Source organism: Pleurodeles waltl, chromosome 12 (assembly GCF_031143425.1).
Source record: "Pleurodeles waltl isolate 20211129_DDA chromosome 12, aPleWal1.hap1.20221129, whole genome shotgun sequence".
Lineage (NCBI taxonomy): Eukaryota > Metazoa > Chordata > Amphibia > Caudata > Salamandridae > Pleurodeles > Pleurodeles waltl.
Window position 1 is genome coordinate 600,963,596 of NC_090451.1, and position 13,139 is coordinate 600,976,734.

The 13,139-nt window shown below is 42.4% G+C and overlaps 1 protein-coding gene across 5 annotated transcripts in view; it reads left to right on the plus strand.

Moving 5' to 3' along the window:
- USP21 (ubiquitin specific peptidase 21) overlaps positions 1-13,139 on the plus strand; it is a 409,008-nt gene that overhangs the window by 161,788 nt on the left and 234,081 nt on the right. The gene's annotated exons all lie outside the window — the stretch shown is intronic.

Below are 13,139 nucleotides of genomic sequence, written 5' to 3' on the forward strand. Positions count from 1 at the left end.
GGTTAAAACTATTTGGGTTTTTTTCTGGCAGCATCGTTTATAGGTTTTTTTTAAACATAAAAACGTTTGCAATATAATTAAGTTACTTTCATTTGCTGTTATTGAACATGACTTCTAATTTGATGATGGATTGTAATAATGATTTTAAAACTACATTTCCGAGCATGTTCATATAGTTATTGGCAGTTTTGGCACAAATATATATTGTATGATTGCTGTTTACTTTGTTATTATGGTTTATGAATGCCATTAGAGAAGCCATGCATGACTGATCAAGTACTGGAATACTAGTGTGTTTATACACATTATTGGACTTATTTGAAAGTCTTGTGGTTTTCTTATTAGGCTACCCTCTTTGTTAACAAATACTTTTACTGGTCTATGTTCAGTCACTCTTACCTGAGCTTGCTCTTTTATGTGTGTTTTATATGAATGTTTTTTCTCTGTGGTCGAGTTACAGAACTAGTTAGTACATGTAATATTGTTTGTAAACCTGGTCCTGTCTAATATTGGTCTTTTTCAAGACTTTACAGTCTTGAAAAAGACTAATAAAGTGCTTATTCCGACTTCTGGTGAGACCGCCGAAGTCACGGATGCCAGAGGACCGCCATATTCCGAGTACTGAAGGACTTCCGCCTCAATTTGGGTGGAAATCCTCCAGTATTCGTGCTGGCGGTCGGCGGTGCAGAAGCGATCCCACTGCTGGCCCCCCCGCCAAAAGGACTCCGTCCACCATATTACAACCTGTAATACGGCCTGGCAGTCTCCTGATGGCGGTGCGGGGCTGGCGGTGGGAGAGCAGGGTCCTGTCCCCCTCAGGGAGGAGCACCTCATCAGACGAGGTAAGTGTCCTCAGCAAGGGGAGGGTGGTGGGGTGTGTGAATGGGTGTGTGTGTATGTGTGTAATGCATGGGGGGGTAGTAGGGGGGAGTGTTTGTGCGTGTCTTTATGTAATTGTGGTGATGCATGTGTGTGCGCATGAGTGTAAGGGTGTTGTGCGTGTGTGTATTTGGGGGGCAGGGTTCAGTATGGGGAACAGGGGTGGGGGGTTTGTACTGGGGGGTAGGGGGTGGGAGAGTCTCTACAGGGGGGGTAGTGGGTGGAGGGGGTCACTACTGGGGGGGGAGTAATCTACCGGCAACAGGAATGGAATTTCATGTTGCCAGTAGCCTTTTCGCCAGGGATTTCACGGCGGTGCTCCTGCCACGGAATCCCTTGCAGAACGGGGACTCAGAATACCGCCGGCAGTATTGGGTGGCCCGCCGGGTCGGAGATGCTCTTCTCCGGCAGGTCCAACAACCCTGGCAGTAGCAACGGGGAAATCGCGGTTTGGCACAAACCAAACCGCCACACCCGTTATTTGGCAGTCTGCACCGCCACTCTGGCGGCAATCAAAAGACCGCCACTGGCATGGCAGTTCAGTTACTGCTGAATTCGGAATGAGCACCTAAGTATTGGATGAACCACGTTTTGTTTGGCCTCTGTTCTTCTAAACCATTGTTTAAGAAGAAATTAAGCAGTGCAGCAATCCTAAATAACAAATCAACTTGTACTAATATAAATTTGATTAGAACTGATTCCCTTTGTTTATTCATTTTTACACAAGACGTACCATGCATGCACCCAAATCCATATATTTTTATTTGACTGTACTTGATTGAAGGTGTTAAATGAACTGTATGATGTGTGTATAGTGAGTGACCTGTGTCACAGAGGATGTACTTTTCATGGAAAGAAACAACAGATTTACCAACATAATAAAAAGTGACATACATATCATGATGGGACCACCTCATGCCCTTTACCCAGATCACTCATCAACCCCTGAGAAATGTGATAAGTTCTGTCATGATTTTCAATACGATTCCAAAAAAGAATTGATTTGTACATGAAAGGCCAACAAAATTCGGTGCACCAACTGACTGCAAAGCTGTTGGGGGGTTTGCACGCAGTGAATGTGGGGAACTATTGTTACCTTGTACACGTCCCGCTGTTGGGGTAGGTGGAACTGATGAAGTTTAAATAGGTTCGATATCAGGAAGTTGCACCTTGACTAGTCGCTAGTAGTTTAGCACTAAAAAAATATTTCTGGTTGATTTCCTCCACCTGGGCAACAAATAATATTTCTCATTTTTTTCTGTGTTGCAAAGGTTTTTGTTTTTCTCTTTGGGAAAGTAAGGCAGTTATGAATTTCAGATAGGCACACTTTGAGTGTGGGGATGAGGAAAACATCTGCCATGAGCTCTCAGTGCTGTTTGGTGTTAAAAAGATTGCATAACCTTTGAGGATAGCGCATGCTCAGTGTAGTTCCAGAATCACCTCCTGGAGGTAAGCAGAGCAAAAGCTTGCCTGAGTGATGTGTTCTCAGTTTGTTCCCTGGTCATGCCTGATGATGAAGCCAGTGCCTCAGATATTGTTTGGGAAGTATATAAGACTAGGTTATAAACAGGATGTCTTCCTCACCTCGACAGGCACCTTACAAAAACCCATCCCGACCAGGATATATATGGTGCACTCTTGAAACCAAATCCCTCCTAGTCCAAGAGCAGGGAAGTCCTGTCCTTCCAGGAATATTCACTGTATTGTAAATAAGTAGACAGAAAGAGGGACTGCCTCACTGTCTAGTATCCGATTTTGCTAGGAGATTATTGTACATGTATGTCAGGGAACTTTCAACCCTGTGCAGTCCACAAGCAGCAACGTGTCCTACTACTTGCTCCCTTCATATAGGAAGCTTTAATTCATACAACATAGTGAAGTGGTGCACTTGGTGACACATTTCCAGAGGGACATGTACACTAAGTCAGATGCCTTACTTTGAAGATCTTTTCAAACATTCGTTTGAAAAAGTTTGGAATCTCTGAACCCCTGGCCTGCTGAGGGCCAGACAATCTAAATATCATCATTAGGTAGCCCATCCACCCTTGTGTGCCATAGTGTCCGTGTAGCATCCCAGAGTATGGATTCATCTTCATAGGTCTCTGGTTGCGGATGCACCACTTAGCATAGTCTCTGGGATCATCCTAAATGACCATCTCCATTGTTAATCACACATGGGCTTAGGAAGTGTGTTGAGACGTTCATAGCGATGGTCGTTTAAGGACAGAAGTGCATCCTCCACAGAGTGCAACATCTGATGCCCTTCCCATCTGAGCATCCCTTGGCTAATACCAGCTGCCGTCCACACAGAGTAGCATCTGTCTGTGCAGAAAATGCCTAGGGTAGTAAGATGCAAGAACTGCTATGGGACCATGAATGGCCAGCTGTAAGTGGTGATGAGAAGAACACCAAGGCTTGCCGGAATTTCCAGTTTTTCTTTATTGTGCCTTTAACGCTGGCAACTGTGGAGAGAAACTTTCATGGCTTTGTCCACTTGAACCATCTTTTGGTCAGGCTTTTCCAAAATGAACACTGGCAATGATCATGGACAAGATGGGCAATGTATGGACGTACGGTTGCTGCTTAACCTACAACTGTTAGAACAGACAAGTTGGCATTTAGCCTGTTTTGTGCGCTATGTAGGCATGGGCTTGGAAGACAAAGAATGGGCTCCGTATGCAGGGAGAAAACTCCTTGCACATGTAGGCGATTGCCTTTTTTTAGCTTTGGAAAAACAAACCTTATAGTGGGTGTTTGTTTCTGGGAAAGAAAAAAGAATGCTGAGATGACCCAAAAAAAAAACGGCACCGTGTTTTATTCATCTTTGCCGAAAGTGCACCTTCAACACCAGGGGGGTTCATTTTTCTTCAAAAGATCCCCACAGGGCAGGTGGGATCTCACAAAATGGTGGGCTGACCGCCTGGCAACAGGGTTTAAATGGAATCATAAGTCTCCTCCTTCTGCAGTCATAAATCTGTGGACCCGAAGTCTTTGTTATATCTTTGTGCAACTTTCCATTCTTTTGGTCCCATTTAAGTCATCTGAGACATCAGATGCTCCTGATCTCCTTTGCATGAGATGCTTGTCACATCAAAGACCAGGAGGGGCAGGTGCATGCATGAAGCTGTGTTGCCAGGCTTTACACCAAAACCTAATGCGTCGGAATACTGGGTTTTCGGTTCAGTGCCTGGAGCAATTCGACAGGTTGGATACGCAGGTGGCAGCAACAGTGGAGACAGTAAGAGGGGACTGTGTCAGCCAGTGTTTGTCAGAGCCAGGATCTGTTTTGGTTTTGCATGGACCGTCAGGCAAGGCACTGAATGGCATATATAGAGAGTAAAAGCCGAAGGAAAAACAGTCATTACCTTTATGATCTTTTTTGTGTTTATATATAAAAAAAAAGTTGTAGAATGACTTGATTTCATACCTGCCCTACTCCACCCCTGTCTTTTGTACACATATCCCACAGACCCCATACACATTTCTTACACCAATATCCATGAGAGAAAAAAAGCCTCTGCCACCAAATTTAGTTGGCCATTCTGCCACAATTTGGTAATATGTACTTGTAGTACTCTTCTGCACACTTTAATACTCATTTAATAATCTGTTTACTTATGGTTTACTTTTAGTTGTAGTAAGTTCCATACCGTTAGGGTCTAACCTACTGTTGGGTTCTAGATCCTGGTGGGTGCGGGATTCTTGTTATGATCTTCAGGCTGTACGGTCGTCTTTTGTGCCTGTCGTGGACCCGCATTAAAGGTGACAACTTAAATACCAGAATTGTTGTCAGAAGATTTATTTTAAGATAACCCACCTCTTTTCCTACATATGGTACCAGGAGTGGGGTGCAGAAGAAATTCTGGAGGCACCTGAAACCTCGACGTAGACAGGCCCACCGACCAGCGCTCAACGATCGACTCACCGGAGAGATTTACAACCTTGTGGAGATCTACAGTCGTGTGGACACGTAATTTTGCGCAGCGCTCGAAGTTTGTTTACGTTAAAGTTGTTCGAGATGTTTTGTTTAGCTGAGCGTTGCAGTCCGCGAGTCAATAGGATCGCGTGAACTGTTTGTTTTGAGCGTGAGCTTTAAAAAAAAGAAAAAAAAAAAGAACAGTGACCGATTCAGTGCGCGAGTCAAAAGATCGCGTGAACAGCCTGTTGTGATGTCACAGTGTGGAGACACGGAACTCTTCTGCACTTTTCTGCATCCAGGAAGTTCGCGTTACAAGGTTGCCAGGTTACCTGTTGTACGCGTAGTGCGTCCGTCACGCGTCTCTAGTTGCTTGGATACGCGACACCTTACGGGTAGCAGTAATTGAGGAAAACCCGCCATTATTACACAATAAACTGCATGCAAATCAAGTGTTTTAAGCTGTAATTGCTCGTCGTTACCGGAAGGAGTTACAAGTGTGTTTGAATTGTTATAACTCCCAAAGGAACCTCGGAGTTTCGCATATTTTCCAGCAAAGCCACAAATATTCTCCTCTTGTATCGCTTCAACTGCTGTTGTTTACAAGACATTGAATAAGATTCCAAGTTGAACAATTGTACTATTTGGCTCACCATACTAGAATTTCAATTTCATAATATCTCTGTACTGTGTCCTAAAATAAGAGTATAAGTAAGGTGCTTGCAAGTTATGTAATATGGCTTCCAATCATCTAGTGGTTCAACCACCACCTTTTTTTACCAAGGAGTGGTACACCAGACATTAAGTGGAGTGAGTGGATAAGAATTTTTGAAAATTATTTAGTTGCAATTGATGCTAATGATTTCTCTCCTACTTGGAAATTAGCCTTACCTTTCAATCACCTTGGTGTAGCCGGGCAGCGTGTGTTTGATAACCTACCTGCCATTCCTTCACCTAGTGGGAGTAGTGGCGATAATGCAGCATGGAATGTGTATATAGAAGGGAAAGAAAGAATTAGGAAACAATTTTCAGATGAATCCAGTGTATTACTTGAGAGATTCAACTTTGCAATGTGTAAGCAAGCTACGGATGAGTCTGTAGATGAATATGTGGCCAATTTACGCGTGCTTGCTGCAAGGTGTGACTTTGGTAGCAATGTAGATGTGCACATTAGAGACCAATTTGTATTCCATTGCTATTCTAAGAAAATTCAGGAACGTTTGTTAGCTTGTCGCAATCCTTCCTTAGATGAAACAGTTGACGTAGACAAGGCTGTTGAGAGGTCCATCGTTACATCCAAAGTGATGTGTGGACAGACTGAACACGCAAATGTAAATCAAGTGACTGAGGACTCCGAAATCTGTTACATTAAGGATAGAAACATGAAACAAAATAGAAATTTTTCTTTGTTTCCGATGTGGTTCACGCAGTCATATTGGCAATAGTCAAATCTGCCCAGTGTTGGGCAAGAAATGCTTGAAATGCCAAAGAGTTGGTCACTTTCAAGTGGTTTGCAAACAAACATACAAACCTCCCATCAATAGTACGCGAATGAAAGTGAACAATGTCTATACTCTGGATGAACAGCCAGATAAAAATTGTATGATGAAGGATTGCATGAATAAATTATCCAACGTGGTTTTGACGGTAGATATTCCTACCTCTAAGAAAGTCAAGGGACCTATTTGTCAGGCAAGAATTGACTCGATAGAGATATTCGTCATGGCAGACTCTGGTTCACCTATCACTATACTTGCAAATGTGACGTACCGCAAGTTTTGGCCGTTTACAAAGGTTTTACAACACTCTGACATCAGTCCCAAAGCTTTCGGGGATCATGACATTGACCTCTTAGGATATTTCTTGGCCACTTTAATTATCTTAGGTAGAAGCACGGTAACGAAAATTTATGTGGCAGTAAATGGTAGAGACATTGTGGGGTGGAAAGATTTAGCAGAGCTGGGAATTGTGCTCCGCCCTGGATGTGACAACCCTGTATCGTTAGGAGATTTACCCGTGGAAGTATCAGAGTTTACATTGCCTAATCCTAACGATAACACTGTGATAGAATCATGTAACATTCTTCCAGAATCTTTTGTGACTAAGTTTCCTCAGGTATTTGCTAATGAAGTTAGTATGGTCAGGGGTTTAGAACATTGCATTAAGTTGAAGGATGGAGCCATTCCTATTTCACACAAAGTAAGGCCAGTCCCCATTTCTGTGAGGGGACAACTTAAAAGCCTCCTAGAGAAACTTGTTAAAGAGGGTATAATAACTCCCACAGATTCATCGGAATGGGTTTCACCAGTTGTACTCACGAAGAAAAGGAATGGGGATTTGAGGTTATGTGTAGATTTAAGATCTCTTAACAAGAACATACTTGTAGACTGTCATCCTCTTCCTCGTATTCAAGAAATGATCTCTAGTTTGGGTACCTCGAAAGTTTTCTTCACAATAGATTTACATTCTGCGTATCATCAGATTGCTCTCAGTGAACGTTCTCAAGACCTTACGATGTTTGTGACCCCATTTGGTGCTTTCAAATACCTTAGACTACCTTTCGGCCTAGCGTCTGCAGCGAGTGTCTTTCAGAAAATGATGGACTCTCTATTTGGTAATATTACGAACGTGTGTGCCTTTCAGGATGACATTCTGATACATACTGAGAACATGGCAGAACATAGAATTCTCTTGGATAAAGTATTCTCCATTCTCAGTGGTTGTGGCATGACCATTAAAAGCGAGAAATGTAAATTCTTGGTGAAGAGTGTGGAATACTTAGGCCACACTATTTCTGCAGAAGGAATTAAGCCCAAACAAGGGAACTTGGAGGCAATCACTAATGCGCCCTGTCCCACCAACAAGGATGAGCTCTGCTCATTCTTGGGCTTGTGTGAATACTATTCAAGGTTTGTTGAAGGCTATGCCATGATAGTACAACCGCTCAGATCATTGTTGAAGAAAGGTAGCAAATTTGATTGGAGTGAGCAAGCACTCAATGCATTTGCTGCCATCAAAAGAATTGTTGTGTCAGCTCCAGCCTTGAAATCTTTCATACCTTCTGCTAAGTCTTTTATTACTGTTGACGCTAGTATTAAAGGTCTCGGTGCGGTGTTTGGGCAATGGGTCGGGGATCAAAAACATACCATTGCTTTCGCGTCCAGATCTCTCTCTGAAGCTGAAGGCAATTCTAGTACTATCGAGTGAGAAGCGTTAGCTTGTGTCTGGGCAGTCCATAAATTCAAAACCTATATCTGGGGCACGAGTTGTATTCTATACACTGATCATAAGCCTCTTGTATTCCTTATGGATGGAAATGGCCTAGGAAAAGCATCCTCAAGATTAGTTAGGTTGCTTTCCAAATTACAAGAATACAATCTGGATGTTAAGTATCTTCCTGGGTGGAAAAATGTCAGGGCGGACTGTCTTTCTCGTTTGCCTCTGCCTTTGTCTCAACCAAATGCTGAGGATGATGGCATAGAATGTGTAGTTGGAACTTTAGACATGGTTTCTGCTTTGGAAGGCTTATTTTCCGAGCAGGATTGGAATTCAAGTATGTCCAGAGATGCATTATTGTCTGAAGTGATGTACCACATTAAGCATGGTTGGCCCAACAACAGGAAACTGAGTGGGGAGCTCAACACATTTCGTCAGCTAGCTGCAGAGCTGTCATGTGAAAATGGAGTCTGCATGAGGGGCTCAGTTTGCATTCCACCGTATGAATTGAAACCTCTTTTGATGAAAGCTGCACACGAAGGTCATCTGGGTATATCAGCCACGTGCAGGAGACTTAAGGAGAAGTACTGGTGGCTGGGTCTTGATAAACAGGTATCTGATTTTGTAGGCCAGTGCCCTTCATGCGTGGTGTCTGATAAGCATTGGAAATGTCACACTAAACCCTTACATACTATTCCTTTTCCTAATGTTGCTTGGGAAAGTGTTGCTGTTGAATTCTCAGGTCCCTTTCACATGCTACCTAAGATCATGAGTCACATGATAGTTGCCATAGACTATTTTTCGAAGTGGATTTACTACACTTTTGTTGAACATGCTGACACAGAATCAGTCATATCATTCTTATCGTACCTATTCTCTTTGGAAGGCCCACCGTCTGTTATTGTCACTGATAATGGGGTACAATTTACTTCTTCCAAAATAGAGAATTTTATGACTAGGTTAGACATTAGACATTCACGTGTATCTTTGTATAGTCCAGCTTCCAATGGGCTAGTGGAAAGGGCCAACCGCATTCTGAAAGAAGGTATCCAAACAGCCATAGCGACTAATTGCAATGTAATCGAGTTTTTGAATGAGAAAATATGGGCATATTTGAACACGCCACATTCTACTACTGGTCTTTCTCCTTTTGTGCTGCTCAGAGGTAGGGAATCTAGATCCTGATTGTGTCCAAGATGGATGACTTCCTTTTGTAATAAAACTACGAATGTGGATTTGGATGAGTTGAGACAGAGAGTTTGTGAAAAACAGATGGTGCTGAAACATGACTATGATTTACAGAAATATGTGAATGATGTTCAAATCAATGTGAATGACTGGGTTTTAATTAAGAAACTGTACAAAGTGTCCAAGGGTACATCGAAATTTTCTCTACCTGTTAAAGTGATTAAAGTCACAAAATATTCTGTTCTGCTGGAAGGTAAAGGATGGTGGAACAGAAATTGTGTTGTTCCTAAATCCTCGCCACAAGCAGAAATTTTCAAACGTGTATATGCAGGGCGAGAAGACGATGTCAGCTCTAGTAGCACTTTTATCGAGGATCCTGCACAGAAGAGGACGAAGGACAGGAGCTCAGGTCACGAAAACGGAAGCAATCATTGCCAGGTGGAGAACTCTTGTGACGATCATGAACCCAATTCCTCTCCGTGTCCAGCTGCAGATCCTGTGTATACGCGCAGTCGCAGACTGGTCAGCATTCCATCAAAGTTTGATGATTACATTTTAGGCTAAGTTTCTGTTTGTTAGTATATCATCGTTTTTTTTTTGTTTTGTTGTAAAGGAGGAAGATGATGTAGTACTCTTCTGCACACTTTAATACTCATTTAATAATCTGTTTACTTAGGGTTTACTTTTAGTTGTAGTAAGTTCCATACCGTTAGGGTCGAACCTACTGTTGGGTTCTAGATCCTGGTGGGTGCGGGATTCTTGTTATGATCTTCAGGCTGTACGGTCGTCTTTTGTGCCTGTCGTGGATCCTCATTAAAGGTGACAACTTAAATACCAGAATTGTTGTCAGAAGATTTATTTTAAGACAACCCACCTCTTTTCCTACAGTACTATAATGTTATATGATGACTGTGAAAAAAACATCCCATAGGAAAATCCACATTTATTTGGTGTTGCTACACTGTGGGTTTTCAGAACATAACCTTAATAGCTTTCTGGTACTTCTTTTTGTATGTTTCAGGAACTGAACAATTTTTTGTTAAACTCTGCCCTGTTTACATGATATCTTCAGGTCGTAATGAACAATTGATGCAGGTCTTTATCAATATGCAGCCCTGAATATGTTTTTTTTTTTATTTATTTTTTAATAAAAAAAAAAAAACAAGATTATCACATGCGTATGGGTTGCACAAGGCGAGAAAAACGTAAATGTGTTTGAACGACCTAACACCAAGGGGGTCATTATAACTTCAGCAGATGGAAAAGGCTGTCTGCCAAAGTCCCGACGGTGAGGTTGCCACCAGTGGGGCTGCCTTTCCGCAAGCCCCATTAAGAGTTCCCCCTGGCCCAGCAGAAAACTGCGTACAACATTGACGCTGGCGTATAATAGAGCCGGCAGCAATGCTGTAGTGCGTAGGGTGCACCAGCACTCGTCGCGAAGTTCACTGTCTGCCAAGTGCAGGGGCCCCCCGGACCCCCTGCACCCCGTCTCTGCCCGCAGTTACATGGCGGTGCTACCGTCATGTAACCGCCAGCCGAAAGGGGACTCGTAATCCACAGGGCAGCGCTGCATGTACCCCTGCCCTTGTGGATTAGGACCACCAGTCTCTCCTGGGGAGGAAAACTGGCAGTGCTGGCTGTCCGACCGTGTCACTACCGCCACTGTTGTAATGTGGCGGTTAGACCTCTACATACGCAGCGGTCCGACAGCCACCACGACCCTGGTGGTATTAAGACCGGCAGGGTCGTAATTACCCACCAAATGTTTTTTTTAAAATGAACACGGGTATGCAAACATCGCAGCAGAAAAGGGGTTAAACTGCGGATGCTGTATTCAAATGCATACATCTTTTAGGATCTACCTACCTTAGTATCAGTCCTTGTGGTATTGACCTGGTAGATCATTGCGGTTCCCAATCTGCTCCTGCTATTAGTACCCCATCCAAAACAAAAATCTCTAAGTGACAGGAAACTTAAGGCCTGAAGTACATTTTTGAACCAACTACTGATCAAGACACAATCGAAGATTGGAATTTCTTTCTTTTTTAGTTTAGAAACTGCTGATTTTTTTTCTCATCATATTTTTTAGGATAGTGTTAAGGGATGATGTTTTTCTTTTGCTTAAATATGGTTCGGTTAATGGTATTTTCTTATTGTAAATAAACTGATTGGCAACCCAGCTGATCATTAATGTATTTATATTAATAAAAAAAATACAAAAACATTATTAATTACTATTTCTGCTAATTCTCATGCATGGTAGCACGGTGTGACTTCTACTTTATTATGATTTTCATGATCACTTGAGAGAGAAGACCTACATCCCAAATAAAATTTAGAGGATTAAAATGACCCAGAATTTTTTAGGATTAAGGAGTGTAATCTCTTGTTTAGATTTTAGCTACATTTTGTTGCTGGTAATTTTAAGAACTGGAGTTTTCTACTTCTTTTAACCTTTGAACAACAATGATAGATGTGTCTATTTTACAGTGGGAAAACAGATGGTGATACTCGGTTTTGAGCTAGAACTAAAACAGAGTCCATGTTTGCAGTCATGCACTTGCATGTTGGTCTTCCAGCACTTGCACGTAAGAGTTTGAGAGATGCCCTAACACCATGGCTAATTAATCCCACAAAGGTGATCTCAGCATGGTGCCAAAAATAGCCCAAGCAAATGAGATTAGTTAGTAAGCTGAAAGTGGTTTGAAAAAAATACTTGAGGAGAGGAGGTGTTTCTTTTTGGTAGTGCAGAAGATTCCGGTAGGACCAAACTGCTCTTGTCCATCGAAAAGCAAAATGCCTGGTCTGACGTCATCTGCCATAGTAGAACTTCCTCTGAAACTGCAGCACACGCTTGCACTCAACCAGGAGCTTCATGGGAAGGGAGCGGATATCTCGGAATCTGTGGTACATACAGCTGTTTTGGGGCTACTACTGATGTTACATGAGGTAAATTAGGAATATGTTCATTGCTGAGGCCTTTCATGATGTCACGATTTGTACTCCTCATTGTAGTTGATCAGTAAATTGTCCTTCTGAAGGACTGGTTTGTAAACCTGCAAAGACGTGCTGTCATACTGTAAAGTTCTTCTGAAACTGTATGTTTTACAGTACAATTTATTCACCGAGCAGGATGTGTAAATACTTTTTTGCACGTGGATCTGCTTTGTGGCAGTTATTCTTGATCTAAACATGTGCCTGCTCGATCTATCTTCACAGGCCGCGTTACAATGTACAAGTGGCTTCGGGTGTCTGCTCAGTAAATATCTGCCTTTACAGTCCAATGTGTCATTAAGTCAGAATGCTGGATCTGAAAACTCATAAAGTTAAAAAGGCTGATATGGCAGTTTCTTCCTCGAAGCGTTCAAGAGTTTCTTCCGTGGAGACACAAGTGGGAACAAGTGGTGTGATATTGTGTAAACTTTTAGAGGTTTACTCCCAACGAGTATTTCGGAGCTCCTATTACCTGTGTCTAGAAACAGATAAATTGCACAGATGTTTCTTCATAAGTGACAGAATAACCCGTTCAAACTCGCCCACTTGCCCCATGTTGAAGGTAGAAATCGTTGTCCTTTTTGTGCGATCAAGACTTTTTAAGAAAAACAACTGATTTGAATAGAACATTTGCTGTAAATGTACTCGGAGTAAGCTGGGGGAAGCTGGGTGTGATCGATCGGGAGGTGGGGGGAATACCTCACAGCTGATTTCGCAATGGCCTTCGAAGAAAATAAAAGTGGACGACTGCTTTATTTTGACACTGACCTCATAACTTACACATGAGAATTTCTATTAGGTTGATTTAAATCTGGGCTCCAAAGACAATACTCCCATTATTAGATAACTTACCCCCTATGAGTTTACTCCAGGCCGATTTAATGGCTGTTATTAAAGTCCCAACATAGGCTGTTTATGAAAAACCCTTTATACTTGGTTTTGCATT